We start from the raw sequence: 25398 nt of genomic DNA, 5'->3' as shown, positions 1-25398 counted from the left end.
CAAGACACCGTTCGGTGCGTGGCGGAGGGTACTCTGTACCACTATTTGTCATTTGCCCTCTTGTTTCGCTCTCTGGAAGTGGGTGGCAAACGGAGACCAGGCAAACAGACTGTAGCTACACCACACACAAACCGGTACTTTGCGAGCGATCTTAATCCACAGGCTGGAGGCGGTGCCCGAACGCCTTACCCAGTGGCAGACTACAACAACCAGACAAACACACAAACACAAACACACAAAATACAGTGCGATTCTGTGATGATGTTTCAGATTTTCGGCGTTGGTGGAGAAGGGTAAATGCATCAATTTCAGGTAAGAGACTGTGGTCCGGAAACAAAATACAGTGTGATTCCGTGATGTTTTCGATTTTTGGGAAAAGGGTAAATGCATCAATCTGAGTTAAGGGACCCTGGTCCGGAAACAACCGAGTCGAAAGTTATAAGAGAAAACCCTGCTGATGCACGTATCGGTACTGCTGATACGAAGACTGCATTGTAGGCAACTTTCATAGGATGTAATATGGATCAAAACAAGAAGAAACGTCTAGTAAACATGCGCTCTAAAATGCATACATTAAGAGCCATGAGTACTTGTTCAGCAGAAGAGAAGTGTTTTGCGAAGATGAACAAGTGCTCCTAGGTCTTAAGGGATATACATTTTAGAACCGATGTTTACTATACGTTTCTACCTTATTTTGGTACATTTTAACACCTCTGAAAGTTGCCTACCCCTGCAGTCTTAGCAACAACAGTACCGGTACGTGTATTCCACAGTCAGAGGTACTAGAACGATTTTCGCTGATAACATTCGAATCGGTTGTCTCTGGACCAGGACCCCTGATACCTTTATCCTTCTCCATCGTTCCTGAAAGTTTGCAACATCGCAGAATCACCAAATATATATATATATATATATATATATATATATATATATATATATTCACTGAGGTGACAAAATTCATAGGGTAACGATCTGCACATATACAGATGGCGGTGCTACCGCGTCACAAGGTGTAAAAAGGCAGCGCATCGGCGGAGCTGTCATTTGAACTCTGGTAAAAAATTGAAATCTCGTGTGACTAGGGCATCCCGTACGGTAGACCGTTCGCCGGGTGCAAGTCTTCCGATTTGACGCCACTTCGGCGACTCGCGCGTCGATGGGTATGAAATGATGATGATGATAGGACAACACAGTACCCAGTCCCTGAGTAGAGAAAAACTACTACCCAGCCGGGATTCGAATCCGGTCCCTTAGGACGGACATTCTGTAGCGCTGACCACTCAGCTATCGGGGGCGGACTGAACTCAGGTGATTCATGTGAAAAGGTTTCCGATGTGTTTATGAATGCGCTACGGGAATTAACAAACGCTGAACGCGGAATGGTAGTTGGAGCCAGATGCATGGGACATTCCATTTCGGAATTCGTTAGGATTTGAATCCACATTGTCACGAATGTACCGAGAATACCAAATACCAGGCTTTACCTCTCACCACGGATAAAGCAGTGGCCGACGGCCTTCACTTTACGACCGAGTGCAGCGGCGTTTGCGTAGAGCTGTCAGTGCTAATACACTACTGGCCATTAAAATTGCTACACCAGGAAGAAATGCAGATGGTAAACGGGTATTCATTGGAAAAATATATTATTCTAGAACTGAGGAGTGATTGCATTTTCACGCAATTTGGGTGCATAGATCCTGAGAAATCAGTACCCAGAACAACCACCTCTGGCTGTAAAACGGCCTTGATACGCCTGGGCATTGAGTCAAACAGAGCTTGGATGGCGCGTACAGGTACAGCTGCCCATGCATCTTCAATACGATACCACAGATCATCAAGAGTAGTGACTGGCGTATTGTGACGAGCCAGTTGCTCGTCCACCATTGACCAGACGTTTTCAATTGGTGAGAGATCTGGAGAATGTGCTGGCCAGGACAGCAGTCAAACATTTTCTGTATCCAGAAAGGCCCGTACAGGACCTGCATCATGTGGTCTCTTCGCGAGATATACGTAGGAGGGAGCAATATACTGCTTGACTCCTCGGTGAAGGTATGTTCTCGAAACTTTAACAAAAGCCCGTACCGAGCCACTGAGCGTCTCTCCTGCAGAGTCTTCCACTGGAGTTTATCTATCATCTCCGTAACGCTTTCGCGATTACTAAATGATCCTGTAACGAAGCGCGCTGCTCTCCGTTGGATCTTCTCTATCTCTTCTATCAACCCTATCTGGTACGGATCCCACACTGCTGAGCAGTATTCAAGCAGTGGGCGAACAAGCGTACTGTAACCTACTTCCTTTGTTTTCGGATTGCATTTCCTTAGGATTCTTCCAATGAATCTCAGTCTGGCATCTGCTTTACCGACGATCAACATTATATGATCATTCCATTTTAAATCACTCCTAATGCGTACTCCCAGATAATTTATGGTATTAACTGCTTCCAGTTGCTGACCTGCTATTTTGTAGCTAAATGATAAAGGATCTATCTTTCTGTATATTCGCAGCACATTACACTTGTCTACATTGAGATTCAATTGCCATTCCCTGCACCATGCGTCAATTCGCTGCAGATCCTCCTGCATTTCAATACAATTTTCCATTGTTACAACCTCTCGGTACACCACAGCATCATCTGCAAAAAGCCTCAGTGAACTTCCGATGTCATCCACCAGGTCATTTATGTATATTGTGAATAGCAACGGTCCTATGACACTCCCCTGCGGCACACCTGAAATCACTCTTACTTCGGAAGACTTCTCTCCATTGAGAATAACATGCTGCGTCCTGTTATCTAGGAACTCCTCAATCCAATCACACAATTGGTCTGATAGTCCATATGCTCTTACTTTGTTCATTAAACGACTGTGGGGAACTGTATCGAACGCCTTGCGGAAGTCAAGAAACACGGCATCTACCTGTGAACCCGTGTCTATGGCCCTCTGAGTCTCGTGGACGAATAGCGCGAGCTGGGTTTCACATGACCGTCTTTTTCGAAACCCATGCTGATTCCTACAGAGTAGATTTCTAGTCTCCAGAAAAGTCATTATACTCGAACACAATACGTGTTCCAAAATTCTGCAACTGATCGACGTTAGAGATATAGGTCTATAGTTCTGCACATCTGTTCGACGTCCCTTCTTGAAAACGGGGATGACCTGTGCCCTTTTCCAATCCTTTGGAACGCTACGCTCTTCTAGAGACCTACGGTACACCGCTGCAAGAAGGGGGGCAAGTTCCTTCGCGTACTCTGTGTAAAATTGAACTGGTATCCCATCAGGTCCAGAGGCCTTTCCTCTTTTGAGCGATTTTAATTGTTTCTCTATCCCTCTGTCGTCTATTTCGATATCTACCATTTTGTCATCTGTGCGACAATCTAGAGAAGGAACTACAGTGCAATCTTCCTCTGTGAAACAACTTTGGAAAAAGACATTTAGTATTTCGGCCTTTAGTCTGTCATCCTCTGTTTCAGTATCATTTTGGTCACAGAGTGTCTGGACATTTTGTTTTGATCCACCTACCGCTTTGACATAAGACCAAAATTTCTTAGGATTTTCTGCCAAGTCAGTACATAGAACTTTACTTTCGAATTCATTGAACGCCTCTCGCATAGCCCTCCTCACACTACATTTCGCTTCGCGTAATTTTTGTTTGTCTGCAAGGCTTTGGCTATGTTTATGTTTGCTGTGAAGTTCCCTTTGCTTCCGCAGCAGTTTTCTAACTCGGTTGTTGTACCACGGTGGCTCTTTCCCATCTCTTACGATCTTGCTTGGCACATACTCATCTAACGCATAATGTACGACGGTTTTGAACTTCGTCCACTGATCCTCAACACTATCTGTACTTGAGACAAAACTTTTGTGTTGAGGCAACAGGTACTCTGAAATCTGCTTTTTGTCACTTTTTCTAAACAGAAAAATCTTCCTACCCTTTTTAATATTCCTATTTACGGCTGAAATCATCGATGCCGTAACCGCTTTATGATCGCTGATTCCCTGTTCTGCGTTAACTTTTTCAAATAGTTCGGGTCTGTTTGTCACCAGAAGGTCTAATATGTTATCCCCACGAGTCGGTTCTCTGTTTAACTGCTCAAGGTAGTTTTCAGATAAAGCACTTAAAAAAATTTCACAGGATTCTTTGTCCCTGCCACCCGTTATGAACGTTTGAGTCTCCCAGTCTATATCTGGCAAATTAAAATCTCCACCCAGAACTATAACATGGTGGGGAAATCTACTCGAAATATTTTCCAAATTATCCTTCAGGTGCTCAGCCACAACAGCTGTTGAGCCAGGGGGCCTATAGAGACATCCAATTACCATGTCTGAGCCTGCTTTAACCGTGACCTTCACCCAAATCATTTCACATTTCGGATCTCCGTCAATTTCCTTCGATACTATTGCACTTCTTATCGCTATAAACACGCCTCCCCCTTCACTATTCAGCCTGTCTCTACGGTATACATTCCAATCTGAGTTTAGGATTTCATTACTGTTTACGTCAGGTTTCAGCCAACTTTCTGTCCCTAGTACTATATGGGCATTGTGACCGTTTATTAATGAGAGCAGTTCTGGGACCTTTCTATAGACGCTCCTGCAGTTTACTATTAGCACATTAATATTGTTATTCCCTGTTGCATTTTGCCTACTCCTACCTTGCCGCGTCCCAGGAGGCGTCTTGTCGGGCCTAGGGAGGGGATTCTCTAACCTAAAAAACCCCCATGTGCACTCCACACGTACTCCGCTACCCTTGTAGCCGCTTCCGGCGTGTAGTGCACGCCTGACCTATTCAGGGGGACCCTACATTTCTCCACCCGATAGCGGAGGTCGAGAAATTTGCACCCCAGATCTCCGCAGAATCGTCTGAGCCTCTGGTTTAAGCCTTCCACTCGGCTCCAAACCAGAGGACCGCGATCGGTTCTGGGAACGATACTACAAATTGTTAGCTCTGATTCCACCCCGCGAGCGAGGCTTTCCGCCTTCACCAATTCCGCCAACCGCCTGTACGAACTGAGGATGACCTCTGAACCCAGACGGCAGGAGTCATTGGTGCCGACATGAGCAACAATTTGCAGTCGGGTGCACCCAGTGCTCTCTATCGCCGCCGGTAGGGCCTCCTCCACATCTCGGATGAGGCCCCCCGGCAAGCAGACAGAGTGAACACTGGCCTTCTTCCCCGACCTTCCCGCTATTTCCCTAAGGGGCTCCATCACCCGCCTAACGTTGGAGCTCCCAATAGCTAATAAACCCCTCCCCCCGTGTGCCTGCTCGGACCTTGCTGAAGGAGCAGCCACAGGCAGAGCGGGTGATGCCACACGGCCAGCCTCCACATTGACCCTCCGCCTCGTGCGCCGCGAACGCCGCTGAACCCGCCACTCCCCTTGGGGAGAGGGTGGCCCAACCGCGCCCGGTATCGGCGAAGATGTCTCGACAGCAGGGACAGTGTGTGAAGCATGTAACACCTGGGGTGTACCCTGCGACCATGTGGTCGTGCATTATCCCGCTGAAATGTAGGGTTTCGCAGGGATCGAATGATGGGAAGAGCCGCGGGTCGTAACACATCTGAAATGTAACGTCCACTGTTCAAAGTGCCTTCTATACGAACAAGAGGTGACCGAGACGTGTAACCAGTGGCACCCCATACCATCACGCCGGGTCATACGCCAGTATGGCGATGACGAATACACGCTTCCAATGTGCGTTCACCGCGATGGCGCCAAACACGGATGCAACCATCATGATGCTGTAAACAGAACCTGGATTCATCCGAAAAAAAGGCGTTTTGCCATTCGTGCACCCAGGTTCGTCGTTGAGTACACCATCGCAGGCGCTACTGTCTGTGATGCAGCGTCAAGGTTACCCGCAGCCATGGTTCAAATGGCTCTGAGCACTATGGGACTTAACATCTATGGTCATCAGTCCCCTAGAACGTAGAACTACTTAAACCTAACTAACCTAAGGACATCACACAACACCCAGTCATCACGAGGCAGAGAAAATCCCTGACCCCGCTGCCATGGTCTCCGAGCTGATAGTCCATGCTGCTGCAAACGTCGTCGAACTGTTCGTGCTGGTGGTTGTTGTCTTGCAAACGTCCCCATCTGTTGACTCAGGGATCGAGACGTGGCTGCACGATCCGTTACAGCCATGCGGATAAGATACCTGTCATCTCGACTGCTAGTGATACGAGACCTTTGGGATCCAGCACGGCGTTCCGTATTATCCTCCTGAATCCACCGATTCCATATTCTGCTAACATTGGATCTCGACCAACGCGAGCAGCAATGTAGCGACACGATAAACCGCAATCGCGATAGGCTACAATGCGACCTTTATCAAAGTCGGAAACGTGATGGTACGCATTTCTTCTCCTTACACGAGGCATCACAACAACGTTTCACCAGGCAACGGCGGTCAACTGCTGTTTGTGTATGAGAAATCGGTTGGAAACTTTCCTCATGTCAGCATGTTGTAGGTGTCGCCACCGGCGGCAACCTTGTGTGAATGCTCTGAAAAGCTAATCATTTGAATATCACAGCATTTTCTTCCTGTCGGTTAAATTTCGCATCTGTAGAGCGTCATCTTCGCGGTGTAGCAATTTTAATGGCCAGTAGTGTAGATAAGCAACACTGCGAGAAAGAAGCGCAGAAATCGATGTTGGATGTCCGACGTACGTATTCGTTAGGAGAGAACGGTGAACACGTCGATGGACTATGGCAGTCGACGACCGACGGCAGTGCCTTTGCTAGCAGCACGACATCGCCTGCACCGTCTCTCCGGGGTCGTGGCCACATCGATAGGACGCTAGACCACTGGAAAACCGTGGCTTGGTCAGATGAGTCTCGATTTCAGTGGGTAAGACGTGATGATAGGCTTCGGGAGTGGCGCAGACCCCACGAAGCCACAGTCCGAAGTGGTTAAGGCACTATACAAACTTGTGATGCTTCCTTAATGGTGTGGGTGTGTTTAAATGTAACTGACTGATCCAACTGAACCGATCATTGACTGGAAATATTTGTTTAGTTATTTGGAGACAATTTGCAGCCATCCATGGATGTTATGTTCCCAAACAACAATGCGTCATCTCAATGGGCCACAGTTGTTCACGATTGGTTTGAAGGACGTTTTGAACAGTTGAAGCGAATGATTTTGCCACCCATCGAACATTTGTGGGACATAGTCGAGAGGTCATTTCGTGAACAAAATCGTGCACCGGCAACACTTTGGCAGTTATTCACGGCTATAGAGGAAGCATGACTCAATATTTCTGCAGGGGGCTTCCAACGACTCTTTGGGTCCATGCCACTTCGAGATGCCGCACTACGCCGGGCAAAAGGAGGCATCCCATGACTCTTGTCACCTCAGCGCACAGAGTTTTAGGGGTATAGGTACAGATACTGCGACCACTAGCTCCATAATATGTATCCACTTCAGTGAGTTAGCTGCTTTTCTCTACGTCTAACAACCTTCTCGCAAGCACCAGATATAATTTACTAACCGATGCTTTCTGCACGGTCTTAACTGTACCACGACGTGGACTGTACCTGTTAGTGTCGACTTCCTGTTTTGCGTCTCTGCGTCCACACTAAAATACCTAACCTGCTGCTGCCTGGAGGAAAATAAACTCTAATGGCTTTGTTGTGCCTCACCTACTTGGAGGTACTACCCAACCGAAGAAGATATCACTCGCAATAGATATAATAAGGCTTCAAATGAAGTAGATATTGATGTAATGTCGTTCAGTGCACTGTCCCCGCTCATCTGCAGAAATTTGTGGGACATAATCAACAGGTAATTTCGTGAACAAAATCCTGCACCGACACTTTCGCAATTATTCACGGTTACAGAGGAAGCATGACTCAATATTTATCATCCATCTTTTCTCCAGTAAAGAAACCATTGCGTGGCAGGTATTTTCAGAATAACGACGAGGCGATTTTCGAGGTGGAATGTTTCCTGCAGAGCCACAATTCAGATGTCTCCGATCAGTGTCGTCGCTAAGTAACCCATCATTGGGAAAAATTTGTTGCAGTGAAGGGTGAATACGAGGGGCGTTCAGTAAGTAACACAACACACATTTTTATTTCTGAACGCAGATTCGTCGTATTCTGGATGCCAATACACCATGTTATTCCCCATTCTTTTGGTTGCAAAACCATATTTTTCAACCTAATCTCCCTTCAATGCGATGGCCTTACGCCACCTTACTGAGAGGACCTGTATGCCTGCATGGGACGTCTCTACTAGTCGACGATGGAGGCAGCGTGTTGCTACGTCAGTAACCTCACCACCTCCACGTACTGCTTCCCGCGGAGTGCGTCCTTCATTGGGCCAAACAGATGGAAGTCGGAAGGTGCGAGATTCGGACTGTAGAGTGGTAGACGACAAAGAACAGTCCAATGAAGTTTTGTGAACTCCTCTCGGGTGCGCAGACTACTTTGGGGCAATGCGTTACCATGGAGAAGAGAGTAGTTAGTTTTCATTTTTGTGTCGACGACGATTCCCGGCGGGGTCAGGGATTTTCTCTGCCTCGTGATGACTGGGTGTTGTGTGATGTCCGTAGGTTAGTTAGGTTTAAGTAGTTCTAAGTTCTAGGGGACTGATGACCACAGATGTTAAGTCCCATAGTGCTCAGAGCCATTTGAACCATTTTGAAAGACGGGCCCGCGGCGCGTACGTCACCAAGGTAGTCCTGAACTCTTTCGCTCGCTCAACTCAGCAGACAAAATGCGTTTCTAAACCTGTTATCTCGCAACTTGGCATGTAAGTACTAACGATAATTGCATCTTTCACTGCAATCTGCTATTATGAAGTCTTACTGATTAACAGTACTACAGCAAAATTTAATTTCAGATCAATACTCAGTATAAATGGTATACCGGCTTGTTTATAGCACTTAGTCTCTTCTGCTTAACAGTACTCATTACATGCTGCAAGAAGTGCCTTATGCAAGTCATAACCATTTTAGCATGATTTTATTTTATCGTACTCCAGTACAGCCGTAACAAATTATAAGCAGGCCCATGGACTTCTCGTCATTATAGGACTAAGATTCCATAATAGCGGATTCCAGCAGAAGATTCAGTTCTCGTCTGTACGGACACGCCTAGTTACGAGTTAACAGGTGTAGAAATGTAGTTTGTCTGTTAATTTATCGAGCGCAGGACTACCTTCGTTCAAATTGCTCTGAGCACTATGGGACTCAACGTCTGAGGTCATCAGTCCCCTAGAACTTAGAACTACTTAAACCTAACTAACCTAAGGACATCACACACATCCATGGCCGAGGCAGGATTCGAACCCGCGACCGTAGCGGTCGCGCGGTTCCAGACTGTGGCGCCTAGAACCGCTCGGCCACTCCGGCCTGTCTTTATCGTGGGCCTCGTGGGACAGTCCTTATGCTCCAACAGTTCGGGAGTCAGTGCTGTGTGCGGCCGCCCGGCACGCGAATGATGTAACAGGTTTCAGTGACGTCGTTGCAATGACAGCCGCATCACCCAACGACTCAACGCGCGTTTGTTCAGGGCCAGCTCTACCTACACGTACTGCACGTGCCTATGAATATCCGCGATGCTCTGGTTTTCCGCCAAAAGAAACCCGAAAACAGCTTTTGCTTGGAACGCACCTCCGTTGCAGGTGCCATTTTTAAGGCTACAGTAGCGCCACCACCAATCGGAACTTCATGAAACTGCAGGGTCATAAGCGGGAATATTTCACAATGTCTCACAATAAATTTCGTATCCTTCCAAACTAAATTGGCCGACAAGAAAATCTATTCCATCACTTATTGAACGACGTTCGTATTTCGAGAAGCAGTAACACTTCAGCAAGTTTCATGGCCGCAGCTCGCAGTTTTCTAGGTGTGGTCTGCACGAGCAGTCCGCCGCGATGCCGGCACCCAGCTTTACCACCCCTATAAACCTGCTGCAGAAATCAGCTGGCCGCAACGCAGACCCTGTCTCCACCTGCTACCCCGCCTCGACCGCGAGACTGCCATTTGCTCCAAACCTATTTCACGCCTCGTGTCTCCTGGATCGCGCGTCACTCACAGGCAGTGAAGTACGAAGCACCTACGTCTTCCCGAAGCGTGTCTGCCAAGGCGCAACAAGCTTCACACGACACCAGCGAACTCAGGGTGCAGTTTGATTTACTTACTACTACGCATTTGCTATTACCAGTACCACTGAGTCTCCATTCGACGGTTCTGCAGTTTGCGGAAGACAAACATGCGCCGACAAAGTTGGGGTCTTTGTCAATAAACCCGTCAAGATCGCTGCTTATTTATGACGATGTTTTGGCCATCAGATCAAAACTTAGAACTTGTAAAACAATATTCAGAGCTTGAAACTGATAGTGAATGTTTTGATCCAATGATGGAAGTAACCGAAATGGCGTCATCAACAAATATATTAAGGGCGAACTTACGTGAAAGCTACGAAAATCGTGACAATTTTTTTATTGGTTATTCATTTACTAGACAGTATTGAAATTTCAGTTCCCGAATATTACGTTCCAATTCCACTCCTAAGAGTGATAAAAATAATAACTGGCAAAAGCTTTATGACGATGTTTTGGCCATCAGATCAAAACTTAGAACTTGTAAAACAATATTCAGAGCTTGAAACTGATAGTGAATGTTTTGATCCAATGATGGAAGTAACCGAAATGGCGTCATCAACAAATATATTAAGGGCGAACTTACGTGAAAGCTACGAAAATCGTGACAATTTTTTTATTGGTTATTCATTTACTAGACAGTATTGAAATTTCAGTTCCCGAATATTACGTTCCAATTCCACTCCTAAGAGTGATAAAAATAATAACTGGCAAAAGCTTGCAGCGGGTCGCACCCATTTCCTGTTCCGTATTTTCTGATACTATTTATTCTTGGCGGCGTTTTCTCTCAGTTTCATGCAATCTCTGTGCAGGTAAAGTTTGTGTAGTACATAAAGAAGGCTGTGGACTAGCATCCCACTACGACGCATTTTGTATTCTTTGATTTCTGGTGTTTGATTAAAAGTATTTGCAAAGGAATAAAGATCTATTAGTACAGTCTGCAGCATGCCTCGTTCCAGTAAAGTGTAATTACTACACTTCAATAATCTTGGCAGACTACGAACTCTACAGAGGTACGATTTGATGCAGGATCTTTCACACTGTCGACAATGAAGCAAATCGGTAACAATAGAACTGCTTTAGTTGACACTATTGTTTGAAAATCGAGTTAATCAAAACAATTAAACAAAGAAAGGACAGTTCTAGGACGAAGAGGAGTATGATTACGGTTTACACTATTTCATCCACAGAAGGTACGGACTTACAAAAACAGTGTCAAATTTTTGAATTGCGTTTCTCGAAACTTACATTTTGGAAACTTTATCTTCCTTTTCCTATCAAACCACCGATATCACTTAAAAGTGGCACGCAACTAGCCAATAGTAATATACAGGGAATAATTTTCGTTTAATACATTATTAAGGTACATATGTAAGAGAAAACCCCTAATATTTGTGCACGTTGTCACAGTTATTTGGAGAGCTATAAAATCCATCAAAAGTCTATCAAAATTCTGTTCCACAGGTGTTTGTAATAATGTTATATCAAATTTTGTATAACAAGTGCATTAATCTCGTTCTGATAGATTTTTCAAAAGAGGAACATTTGTACTCAACTCGCTGTAAAAATTTCAGTTGTATATAATTAAAAAGTATAACGTCGAGGAGCATGAAAAATTATGTGTGTATGCAAATAATATTTAACAATTGTGCCACATTTAGTTGCACTGTCTTGAAATCTTTGGAACTTTTATGCGTTTTTCTTTGTTTTAGGTACTGCAACATCGCATACGTCCCCTGTTAAGCGATACAGAAAGGTTCAATCACAAAAATGCACAATGATCGCAGGCTTCTTCAGGAAATTATGTGTAGCAACATCTTACGCTAATCTGCCTCATTTGTAGCGCTAGTGCGTGAACATGGATAGATACTAACCATATACAGGGTGTTACAAAAAGGTACGGCCAAACTTTCAGGAAACATTCCTCACACACAAATAAAGAAAAGATGTTATGTGGACATGTGTCCGGAAACGCTTAATTTCCGTGTTTTTTTTTCCCCTAGAACTTAGAACTACTAAAACCTAACTAACCTAAGGACATCACACACATCCATGCCCGAGGCAGGGTTCGAACGTGCGGCCGTAGCAGTCACGCGGTTCCGGACTGAAGTGCCTTGAACCGCACGGCCACCGTGGCCGGCATTTACTTTCAAATTAACGCCTCTCAAACCACCATTCGCAACAGTTTCCCACGATGTGCTAGAAATGTAAACAGTTGTAACGTTACGAGCATCGGAAGCAGTTTGTTGTTACAAAGTATTGAATAGTCTTTGACACACTTCGCTTTCGGCAGACGTTTGTGTATGCACTGTGTTTTGCTCTTGTGAATGGCGCGTTTTCTTTGCAACTGAAGTTTTCTATTGGTGTTGTTCTCTCATTTACACTACTGGCCATTATTGCTACACCACGAAGATGACGTGCTAAAGACGCTAAATTTAACCGACAGGAATAAGATGCTGTGATATGCAAATGATTAGCTTTTCAGGGCATTCACACAAGGTTGGCGCCGGTGGCGACACCTACAACGTGCTGACATGAGGAAAGTTTCCAACCGATTTCTCATACACAAACAGCAGTTGACCGCCGTTGCCTGGTGAAACGTTGTTGTGATGCCTCGTGTAAGGAGAAGAAATGCGTACCATCACGTTTCCGACTTTGCTAAAGTTCGGAGTGTAGCCTATCGCGATTGCGGTTTTATCGTATCGCGACATTGCTGCTCGCGTTGGTCGAGATCCAATGACTGTTAACAGTTTATGGAATCGGTGGGTTCAGAAGGGTAATACGGAACGCCGTGCTGGATCCCAAAGGTCTCATATCACTAGCAGTCGAGATGACAGACATCTAATCCGCATGGCTGTAACGGATCGTGCAGCCACGTCTCGATCCCTGAGTCAACAGATGGGGACGTCTGCAAGACAACAACCATCTGCACGAACAGTTCGACGACGTATTCAGCAGCATGGACTATCAGCTCGGAGACCATGGCTGCGGTTACCCTTGACGCTGCGTCACAGACAGGAGCGCCTGCGATGGTGTACTCAACGACGAATCTGGGTGCACAAATGGCAAAACGTCATTTTTTCGGATGATTCCAGGTTCTGTGTACAGCATCACGATGGTCGTATCCGTGTTTAGCGACATCGTGGTGAACGCACATTGGAAGCGTGTATTTGTTATCGCCATACTTGTGTATCACCCGGCGTGATAGTATCGGGTGTCATTGGTTACACGTCTCGGTCACATCTTGTTCGCACTGACATCACTTTGAACAGTGGACGTTACATTTCAGATGTGTTACGACCCGTAGCTCTACCTTTCATTCGATCCCTGCGAAACCCTACATTTCAGCAGGATAATGCACGAGCGCATGTTGCAGGTCCTGTACGGGCCTTTCTGGATACAGAAAATGTTCGATTGCTGCCCTGGCCAGCACATTCTCCAGATTTCTCACCTATTGAAAACGTCTGGACAATGGTGGCCGAGCAACTGGCTCGTCACAATACGCCAGTCACTACTCTTGATGAACTGTGGTATCGTGTTGAAGCTGCATGGGCAGCTGTACCTGTACATGCGATCCAAGCTCTGTTTGACTCAATGCCCAGGCTTATCAAGGGCGTTATTATGGTCAGAGGTGGTTGTTCTGGGTACTGATTTCTCAGGATCGATGCATCCAAATTGCGTGAAAATGTAATGGCTCTGAGCACTATGGGACTCAACATCTGTGGCCTTCAGTCCCCTAGAACTTAGAACTACTTAAACCTAACTAACCTAAGGACATCACACACATCCATGCCCGAGGCAGGATTCGAACCTGCGACCGCAGCAGTCGCGTGGTTCCGGACTGAGCGCCTAGAACCGTTACACCACCGCGGCCGGCGAAAATGTAATCACATGTCAGTTATAGTGAAATATATTTATCCAATAAATGCCCGTTTATCATCTGCATTTTTCCTTGGTGTAGCAATTTTAACGGCCAGTAGTGTATGTTTTACTGCTGCAGCATTATTCTGGAGTACTGGGCTAAAGTAAAATACTCTGTTATAGTATCATTTCTTATCGGTCAAAATTACAAAACATAAAAAAACGAAAAATTCCCGAAATTTTAAAAAACACCAAGGTTTTCCCCAGATTTTTCTAGTATGAGAAAATTCGCAGGTTTTTCTCGGATTTACCGGTTGTCAAGGAGAGTATACACCCTGTTACAGTGACAAGACCCCCCCCCCCCCACCTTCACTCCCTGCCCCCCCTCTCCCACATAAACGACCAATTGCGGAAAAAGTAGTTCCATGAGTAGAATACCTGGTAGCTGTGTCAACCAGACAATAATTTTAACACCACACTAGATTCATTACCTACTGGTTCAACGCAATACCCAATTGTTTTTATTATGAGCCGGTTTCTACACACCGGTATGAATGAATACTGATATGATTTTCAAAAAATAATACAAAAAATTTTACACATGTAAATGTTTATTCTACCTGAAAAAATACTAAACGAATGTCATCTATACTAACAATGCGTCCTCATAAGCCGCCTGGTAGAATGTTGCACAGAGCACAACTTAATCATAGCTAACATTTGGTTCAAGAATCATAAAAGAAGGTTGTATACATGGAAGAAGCCTGGAGATACTGACAGATTTCAGATAGATTATACAATGGTAAGACAGAGATTTAGGAACCAGGTTTTAAATTGTAAGACATTTCCAGGGGCAGATGTGGACTCTGAACACAATCTATTAGTTATGAACTGTAAATTAAAACTGAAGACACTGCAACAAAAAGGTGGGAATTTAAGGAGATGGGATCTGGATAAACTGACTAACCCAGAGGGTGTACAGAGTTTCAGGGAGAGCGTAAGGGAACAAATGGCAGGAATGGGGGAAAGAAATAAAGTAGAAGAAGAATGGGTAGCTTTGAGGGATGAAGTAGTGAAGGCAGCAAAGGATCAAGTAGGTAAAAAGACGAGGGCTAGTAGAAATCCTTGGGTAACAGATGAAATATTGAATTTAATTGATGAAAGGAGAAAATATAAAAATGCAATAAATGAAGCAGGCAAAAAGGAATACAAACGTCTCAAAAATGAGATCGACAGGAAGTGCAAAATGGCTAAGCAGGGATGGCTAGAGGACAAATGTAAGGATGTAGAGGCTTATCTCACTAGGGGTAAGATAGATACTGCCTACAGGAAAATTAAAGAGACCTTTGGAGAAAAGAGAACCACTTGTATGAATATCAAGAGCTCAGATGGAAACCCAGTTCTAAGCAAAGAAGGGAAAGCAGAAAGGTGGAAGGAGTATATAGAGAGTCTATACAAGGGGCGATGTACTTGAGGACAATAATATGGAAATGGAAGAGGATGTTGATGAAGATGATATGGGAGATATGATACTGTGTGAAGTTTGACAGAGCACTGAAAGACTTGAGTCGAAACAAGGCCCCAGGAGTAGACAACATTCCATTAGAACTTCTGACAGCCTTGGGAGAGCCAGTCCTGACAAAACTCTTCCATCTGGTGAGCAATATGTATGAGACAGGAGAAATACCCTCACTCTTCAAAAAGAATATAATAATTCCAATCCCAAAGAAAGCAGGTGTTGACAGATGTGAAAATTACCGAACTATCAATTTAATAAGTCACAGATGCAAAATACTAACGCGAATTGTTTACAGACGAATGGAAAAACTAGTAGAAGCCGACCTAGGGGAAGATCAGTTTGGATTCCGTAGAAATATTGGAACACGTGAGGCAATACTGACCCTACGACTTATCTTAGAAGAAAGATTAAGGAAAGGCAAACCTACTTTTCTAGGATTTGTAGACTTAGAAAAAGCTTTTGACAATGTTGACTGGAATACTCTCTTTCAAATTCTGAAGGTGGCAGGGGTAAAATACAGGGAGCGAAAGGCTACTTTTAATTTGTACAGAAATCAAATGGTAGTTATAAGAGTTGAAGGACATGAAAGGGAAGCAGTGGTTGGGAAGGGAGTGAGACAGGGTTGTAGCCTCTCCCCGATGTTATTCAATCTGTATATTGAGCAAGCAGTGAAGGAAACAAAAGAAAAATTCGGAGTAGGTATTAAAATCCATGGAGAAGAAATAAAAACTTTGAGGTTCGCCAGTGACATTGTAATTCTGTCAGAGACAGCAAAGGACTTGGAAGAGCAGTTGAATGGAATGGACAGTGTCTTGAAAGGAGGATATAAGATGAACATCAACAAAAGCAAAACGAGGATAATGGAATGTAGTCGAATAAAGTCGGGTGATGCTGAGGGAATTAGATTAGGAAATGAGACAAAGTAGTAAAGGAGTTTTGCTATTTGGGGAGCAAAATAACTGATTATGATCGAAGTAGAGAGGATATAAAATGTAGACTGGCAATGGGAAGGAAAGCGTTTCTGAAGAAGAGAAATTTATTAACATCGAGTATAGATTTAAGTGTCAGGAAGTCGTTCCTGAAAGTATTTGTAGGGAGTGTAGCCATGTATGGAAGTGAAACATGGACGATAAATAGTTTAGACAAGAAGAGAAGCTTTCGAAATGTGGTGCTACAGAAGAATGCTGAAGATTAGATGGGTAGATCACATAATTAATGAGGAGGTGTTGAATAGGATGGGGGAGAAGAGAAGTTTGTGGCACAACTTGACTAGAAATAGGGATCGGTTGGTAGGACATGTTCTGAGACGTGGAGGGATCACCAAGTTAGTATTGGAGGGTAGCGTGGAGGGTAAAAATCGTAGAGGGAGACCAAGAGATGAATACACCAAGCACATTCAGAAGGATGTAGGTTGCAGTAGGTACTGGGAGATGAAGAAGCTTGCACAGGATAGAGTAGCATGGAGAGCTACATCAAACCAGTCTCAGGACTGAAGACCACAAGAAGAACAACAACAACAACAACAACAACCTAAAGAAATTATGTGTGATGTGAGAGCAATTACACACACAAGAAAAAAATACGGTTTTACGGAATTTTTTTTTATCTTTGATATGTTTTATTACTAATAACTTTTTTTCTACGTATTTTAAATATTTCTTCGCTGCAATATTTACACTATGAGGTAGGCTTGAAACTGAGGTGTTTAACTTCTAAATGCAATGCTGCATGAACTAGCTGCCTGGAAATAAAATACTCGTCATCGTTACAGGATTTCTCTCTTTGGTGTTTCTGCGGAATCTTGCTCCACACTGTAAAACGGTGCACCGATATACTGCAGTGTAAGGGTTTTTTCTGACCGATTTCTATTTATTTTGTGAATATAAATTATGTTGCAGCAAATCCAACCGCACTTATTTTTCCTATCTGATCTTGCGACCACAGCTAAGCTGATGTTTCTTTGCATCAGGAAACCGTTCTTGTTGCTTCGAGCAAAGTATCACGGAAACCTCAGTCTTGAGAGTAACTAACAAGAGCGTGGCGTTTGGCTTCAGTTGTTGGAAACCACACCTTGAAGCAGATCACGCCGATAACTCGCGTCACACTTCTTTTGTTCGTCTATGATAATCACCACGAGGCTCATTCACAGTCCAACGTAGTCAAGCGCACTGCAAGTGAATACCTCACTTCTACCTGGACGTAAAACATTAAGTACCTCAGTCCCAAGGGGTCGTTTTGTAGCTGTACCCTTTAAAATATTCTGAAATGAGCGCCCACTCTCTTCCTGTGGTAATAAGACTCACTCCTCAGAGGAATTCATAATGCGCGTCCGGTCAGGTTCCTAGCATGCGCTTTCACAGTGCTCATTCCTCTAGTTTACAGTTTCTTGCACTGTAACCTCATAAATGAGGCTGCTTCTAAACGTACACATAACAGAATCACCTGCAATGCCGCTCAGGGATCACACTGGCACTGTGGCGCAGGACGACCCAGAGAAGATCGAAATTGTTTCACATAGGAATATCACACTCTAGCTAGAAACGGGAAAAACTGACCTGTTAAAACCGAAGCAGATATTTTGGTTCTGTTTAACCGGTATTATTCGATATTTGTTTGGAATCGATTATAATAGTTTTTTAATTTCTGCTAATAATCGGATATAAAACCGGTATATCAATGTAACTGCAAAGGTTACAAAATTATCAGTTTTCAAATAAAACTTTTTTAAAAAACAAGTAAGTTTATTCGTAAAATTCCCATTGCTCTAAAGTATTGAGTTGATACAGGGTGTTTCAAAAATGACCGGTATATTTGAAACGGCAATAAAAACTAAACGAGCAGCGATAGAAATACACCGTTTGTTGCAATATGCTTGGGACAACAGTACATTTTCAGGCAGACAAACTTTCGAAATTACAGTAGTTACAATTTTCAACAACAGATGGCGCTGCGGTCTGGGAAACTCTATAGTACGATATTTTCCACATATCCACCATGCGTAGCAATAATATGGCGTAGTCTCTGAATGAAATTTCCCGAAACCTTTGACAACGTGTCTGGCGGAATGGCTTCACATGCAGATGAGATGTACTGCTTCAGCTGTTCAATTGTTTCTGGATTCTGGCGGTACACCTGGTCTTTCAAGTGTCCCCACAGAAAGAAGTCACCGGGGTTCATGTCTGGCGAATAGGGAGGCCAATCCACGCCGCCTCCTGTATGTTTCGGATAGCCCAAAGCAATCACACGATCCTCGAAATATTCATTCAGGAAATTAAAGACGTCGGCCGTGCGATGTGGCCGGGCACCATCTTGCATAAACCACGAGGTGTTCGCAGTGTCGTCTAAGGCAGTTTGTACCGCCACAAATACACGAAGAATGTCCAGATAACGTGATGCAGTAATCGTTTCGGATCTGAAAAATGGGCCAATGATTCCTTTGGAAGAAATGGCGGCCCAGACCAGTACTTTTTGAGGATGCAGGGACGATGGGACTGCAACATGGGGCTTTTCGGTTCCCCATATGCGCCAGTTCTGTTTATTGACGAAGCCGTCCAGGTAAAAATAAGCTTCGTCAGTAAACCAAATGCTGCCCACATGCATATCGCCGTCATCAATCCTGTGCACTATATCGTTAGCGAATGTCTCTCGTGCAGCAATGGTAGCGGCGCTGAGGGGTTGCCGCGTTTGAGTTTTGTATGGATAGAGGTGTAAACTCTGGCGCAAGAGACGATACGTGGACGTTGGAGTCATTTGGACTGCAGCTGCAACACGGCGAACGGAAACCCGAGGCCGCTGTTGGATCACGTGCTGCACTAGCTGCGTGTTGCCCTCTGTGGTTGCCGTACACGGTCGCCCTACCTTTCCAGCACGTTCATCCGTCACGTTCCCAGTCCGTTGAAATTTTTCAAACAGATCCTTTATTGTATCGCTTTTCGGTCCTTTGGTTACATTAATCCTCCGTTGAAAACTTCGTCTTGTTGCAACAACACTGTGTTCTAGGCGGTGGAATTCCAACACCAGAAAAATCCTCTGTTCTAAGGAATAAATCATGTTGTCTACAGCACACTTGCACGTTGTGAACAGCACACGCTTACAGCAGAAAGACGACGTACAGAATGGCGCACCCACAGACTGCGTTGTCTTCTATATCTTTCACATCACTTGCAGCGCCATCTGTTGTTGAAAATTGTAACTACTGTAATTTCGAAAGTTTGTCCGCCTGAAAATGTACTGTTGTCTCAAGCATAATGCAACAAACGGTGTATTTCTATCGCTGCTCGTTTAGTTTTTATTGCCGTCTCAAATATACCGGTCATTTTTGAAACACCCTGTATATAAAGGCCGGCCGGAATGGCCGTGCGGTTCTAGGCGCTACAGACTGGAACCGAGCGACCGCTACGGTCGCAGGTTCGAATCCTGCCTCGGGCATGGATGTGTGTGATGTCCTTAGGTTAGTTAGGTTTAATTAGTTCTAAGTTCTATGCGACTGATGACCTCAGAAGTTAGTCGCATAGTGCTCAGAGCCATTTGAACCATTTGATATATAAAATGTCAAAAACCATCAAAATTAATTTAATATCAGCACTGGCGCTTACAAATGATCAACCAACACATGACACAAGAATTGGTGCAACATTGCTAAGGTAATACTTTACCTTGGCATTTTTTTTCTTCTGGAGGTTGGTATAGTCTTTGAACGATTCTGTTGCTGCTGATTCGACTTACATACGAGCACATTACAGAACGAATATGTATGAACAGACTGAACAGTAACTGTTGGCCAATAGATTGATTCATTACTGAAATCTGAACTATTATCAAGTAGTTTAACCTGGTAAATGTTCTATTTTGCCTACAATCTAAACTGCCCATTGAATTTTTTGAAGGAGCATTTTCAGTTTTGCAATAAAAAATGAGTTGCATTCAAATTTCTGTTACAAAGTAAATACATATATTTGACTGCATTACTGGATTTACGTTCTTGTCCGCCTTTTCTATGAAATAATGTAAGAGAAAGGAAATTAAGGCAAAAATAATAAATAAAAATTTAAGATTTCATTCATTGTTTATGATACCAATAAAAAGTAGCTGACCTACTGCCTGTGCCTACACAGTATGCCTGATCTGCCTGTAGCCCTCGGAAGCGGACAGCGTAACACGAATAATAGAGTTCTCCAGCTTCTGATTTCATCTTTTAGAACTGATTATTTGCAGTGCCCAAGTAGCTGTACGATCCGCGATTGCAAAATGATTTTTTTTCAAAAAATTAGAATCAATAGGATAATACCTGTGATTTTTTGTAGCATTGACCTTCTCATTACTTTTCGAGAAAGAAGAAAGTAATATGCGTAGTAACTTTTGTTTTATTTAACTATTTTATTTGATACTTCGGTGGTAGGTATCTTGAAATGCAAAAGTCTGATACAGTCTTAGAATTTTTCAATCTTTGTTGGATTTCTACGTTTATTACTGGAAATAATAGCAATAAAAAACCGAAAATCAGTTATTTCATTAACCGATTATTTTGAGCGGTTTTAACAGTCGGCTGAAACTGCAGATGAAAACAACCGATACAACCTAAAACAGGTTGTTTCAGCGGTAACCGCCATCCCTAATTAAAAATCAAGCTACGAAAGCTCTTGAGAGATTACAATTGTATTCCAGACTCCGACCAGCACTGTAAACTGTCTTTCGCCAGCAGTGCATTTACCAGCTGAGCAATTCAGGAAAGGCTCACAGCTGCTCTCGCAGCTTCAGTGCTGCCAGCAGCTCCTGATTCCCAAAGCTAAAACCGAGCATTGTATGGGGACGTTACACTTCGAACGACCCGACCACACCTAAGTGCCAGAGGGCGAGATTCTAACACAATGACGTTCTACCGTGTGTAGAGAGGGACACACAGAGAAAGCTCGAGTTCCAATGAAGACCGACGATCGACAGTCTGTCCGTTCGCTAAACCGTCTGCGATCTATTGCTGCTGGTGTCGACCTCCGATACCACGTTACGAATCTGAGTGCTATTTACGTTGCGACATCTCTGTGATTGCAGCGCTCGTGTCGTGTGATCTTCCCGGTGCTTTTGGCGCCTCGGCACAGGTGCTTCTGCAGGTTAAACAGCTGCCGGCAGTGCAAACGATGACCTCAAAGGTACGGCCAGAGGACAACACTGCGGACACGACCGTGTGGGACCGCACGGTGAGAGAGAGCCACAGGTGTCAGCGGGCAGGTGTGGAACGCATACAGTAGAGCCAGTAGTACCTGGTCTCGCTGACGCACCGACGGCCTGTAAGTCGGCTAGGAAACAAGAACTGCTCTCTGACTAACGAAGTTACTAGTTTCTGAAGATTATTGTTCCTTTTAAGTTCCGTTGGGACCACAGCATAGTATACGTCACAATAAGCCATCATGAAAATGAAAGCTCCAAAACCAGCTGCAATAAGGTAGCATATTTAATATTTTACATGACAGGCCTCTTTCTGTTTAATTGTCATTAACAAGCGATCTGCGAAAATAGCCGTAGTTACGTCTAGTTGGAAGTGACGATCATATTGCATCGATAGTGATTTTTTCTGTCAAGTAGTGTTAAGTACAAAATTTTTTGTGACGTCAAAACGTAAAAATGCAATTTTTTTTGGACAGATATTTTGACAGTTCAGTATGTTGATAGTTTTGTGTCTTCATGTCTTCATTTACAATTTCATTTGGATACTTTTTTTGTATTCTCTCTCCCTCTCTCTCTCTCTCTCTCTCTCTCTCTCTCTCTCTATATATATATATATATATATATATATATATATATATATATATAAAGTTTGGAAACAACTAGTAATGATAGAAAATTGAAAGGAAATACGGTACAAAAATGCATTTTGTTGTTTTCCAAATGCTTATTAAGCTCAAATAATACACTGGAAGATGCAGCTATTAAATTTTCGATTCCTCAAAATAGCCACTCTTTGCTTTCATCACTGTCTTGCACACTCTCGGCATCCGCTGTGTCAGTTTTGCCAAAGTTTCCGTTGGAATTAATCTCCATTCTTGCTGCAGGACCTCCCACAATTGTGACCCACTCATGATTTCCCGTTTTCGTATCCTCCTATCCAATTCATCCCATAGCACCTCGATTGGGTTACAATTCGGGGATTGGGGCGGCCATTCCATGTTTTTCAATATTTTACGAACCTCTAGAGACTCCACATAGTTCTGACACAAGCGAGACGTATGTTTCTGATCGTTTTCTTGCTGCAAGACAAACCGTTTCCCAATCAGATGCAAACCAGATGTCTTAGCATGTCGCTGGAGAATGGCATGATAATCCTTTTGGTTCAGTTTTCCATCTATTTTCACTAAATCTCCGACATTATGCTCTCCAAAGGATCCCCATGCCATCACAGAACCCCTCCATGCTTTACAGTTGGAATTACGCACTGAGGATTCAAGCTTTCGTGGGGTAAACGGCGTACAAATTGATGGCATCTACTTCCAAATATTTCGAACTTGGATTCATCAGTGAATAAGATTCTTTCCCAATCCCCTGCTGTCCAATGTTGGTGTGTCTTAGTCCACTCAAGCCTTTTCTTCTTATTAACAGAGCGCAACAGTGATTTCCTTGTTGGTACATAACCTCGGAGGTTGTTGTCTGCCAGGCGTCGTCTTACTATCGACTCACTCACCGGTGTATCCCTCGTTGCGTCTAGTTCAGCAGTCAATTCACGGACAGTTTTTAATCTGTTACGTTTACTGGTCACTACCAAGTACTTTTCATGGCGTTCTGATATTTTCCTGGATGCTCCTGAGCGAGGACGATCTCCATAGGAGACTGTTTCTCGATGCCGTTGTATGGTTCTGACAACTCCGCTGACGGAAATCATGTTTCTTTGCTATTTGCCGAACACTATTGCCTTCTTGGTGCAAAGTGATTATCATTACCCATGATTCATAAGGAATCTGTCACTTTGGGGTCATTTTCAATTACTTTTGCAGCGTGTTATACCTATATGAAAACACAACTACAAGTGAACAGAAATGTGAACATCGTCCCTCTACATAGCCATGCTGTCTACTCGCGCCACATGGCATGTTTAGTAGAACTGCTTGGAGAGTAACGTCGGTTTACATAAAACGGAGCAATACTAGTATGTTCATATATGTATGTATATATACAATAATTAAGTGTACAATACTGTACGTGTCGTTATTAACTGTTATTTGAGCTTGCTATTCCGTATTTTAATCAATAACTCGCGTAGATCACTTCCATCTTTCTCCGGTGTAATACGCAGCGTAGTGTTTCCAAACTTACGGAGGGCAGTGTATGTTCATACAAGAAAATATCCACACATAATTCTAAATGAACACACAGACTATAAACATAAATACTACCTCGAAAACTTTCCTGACGTTGCAGAATACGAAATGGCACACTCGGGTGGAAAACAAAACATATACAGACCACAGACAAAATTCAAAGGAAAAAAAACCAACGAAACGTAACATCATCTCTGGTAAGCTGTATGAACTCTATAAACATATACCATCGTAGTAAAGAACTGTCAACATATTGAACTGTCAAAATATCTGTCAAAGAAGTATTTTTATGTTTTGACAGTACAAAAAATATTGTGCTTAACACGACTTGACAGAAAAAATTTATTATAGATGGAATATGGTCGTCACTTCCTACTAGACGTAAGTACGGATGCTAATGCAAGCGTGAAACAGTCACGATTTACATGTAGATAATCTTATCAATGTTATTTTCGCAGGTTATTTGTTTATGGCAATTAAACCGAAACAGAACTGTCGTGTAAAACATTAAATATTGCAGCTAGTTTTGGAACTTTCATTTTCATTATTGTTTCTTTACATCTTTTCCACCTGGCGCTCTCCATTCGGTACCAATCAGTCACTGAACTTGCTTTACGTTCACATTTGACGCAGATGATATTCTTCATCGAAAGTTTCCAAAATACCTCCGACTGTTCTCTTCTTGCTCCTGGAGTCTCACCAGTAAACGCCTTTGTACACTCTTCGGCTTTTCAGTCCACTTTTCTAGTTTCCTTTTATATATCCGCAGTCTTCATATACTTTAAATAAACGATAGTTCAGTTATGAAGTTGATCATATCTCACTGTGTGTTCATCGTTTAGTGGCTTTATGTCTACCTATCTGCGAAACAGTTGTTTGTTTGTTTGTACAGGGAGTGGACAAAAACATCACACTTTACCATGCATAATACGACGTAGCAAAACCGTTGGCATTCAAAACAGCTTTAATTCGTCTTGGAAAGAATACATACAGGTCCTGCATTGATTTTCAAGGGAATCTTATACCTCTCTTTCTGCAAAAAGTTCCAGGTTCAGGTAACGATGGTCGAGGTGAATAGCGATTACGCGCCCTTCTTTCCAGAGCATACAACGAAGGTTCAACAGTGTATTATCCCGATCTGATGACTGTAGAGGCCAGGGGAGAAGCAATAATTCATCTTTAAGGTTACAAAACCAGGATGACATGGGCTGCACTATGTGATAAAAAGTATCCGGACATCTCCAAAAATATACGTTTACCATATTAGTTGCGTTGTGCTGCCACCTACTGCCAGGTACTCCATACCAGCGACCTCAGTAATCATTAGACATCGTGAGAGAGCAGAATGGGGCGCTTTGCGCAATTCACGGACTTCGAACGTGATCAGGTGATTGTGTGTCACTTGTGTCAAAAGTCTGTACGCGAGATTTCCACACTTCTACACATCGCCAGGTCCACTGTTTCCGATGTGATAGTGAAGTGGAAACGTGAAGGGACACGTACAGCACAAAAGCGGACAGGCCGACATCGTCTGTTGACTGACAGAGACCGCCGACATTTGAAGAGGGTCGTTATGTGTAATGGGCAGACATCTATCCAGACC

The sequence above is a fragment of the Schistocerca piceifrons genome, chromosome 8 (assembly GCF_021461385.2).
Source record: "Schistocerca piceifrons isolate TAMUIC-IGC-003096 chromosome 8, iqSchPice1.1, whole genome shotgun sequence".
Classification (NCBI taxonomy): domain Eukaryota; kingdom Metazoa; phylum Arthropoda; class Insecta; order Orthoptera; family Acrididae; genus Schistocerca; species Schistocerca piceifrons.
The sequence above is the reverse complement of the archived record's forward strand: the minus strand, read 5'-3'. Positions refer to the sequence as shown.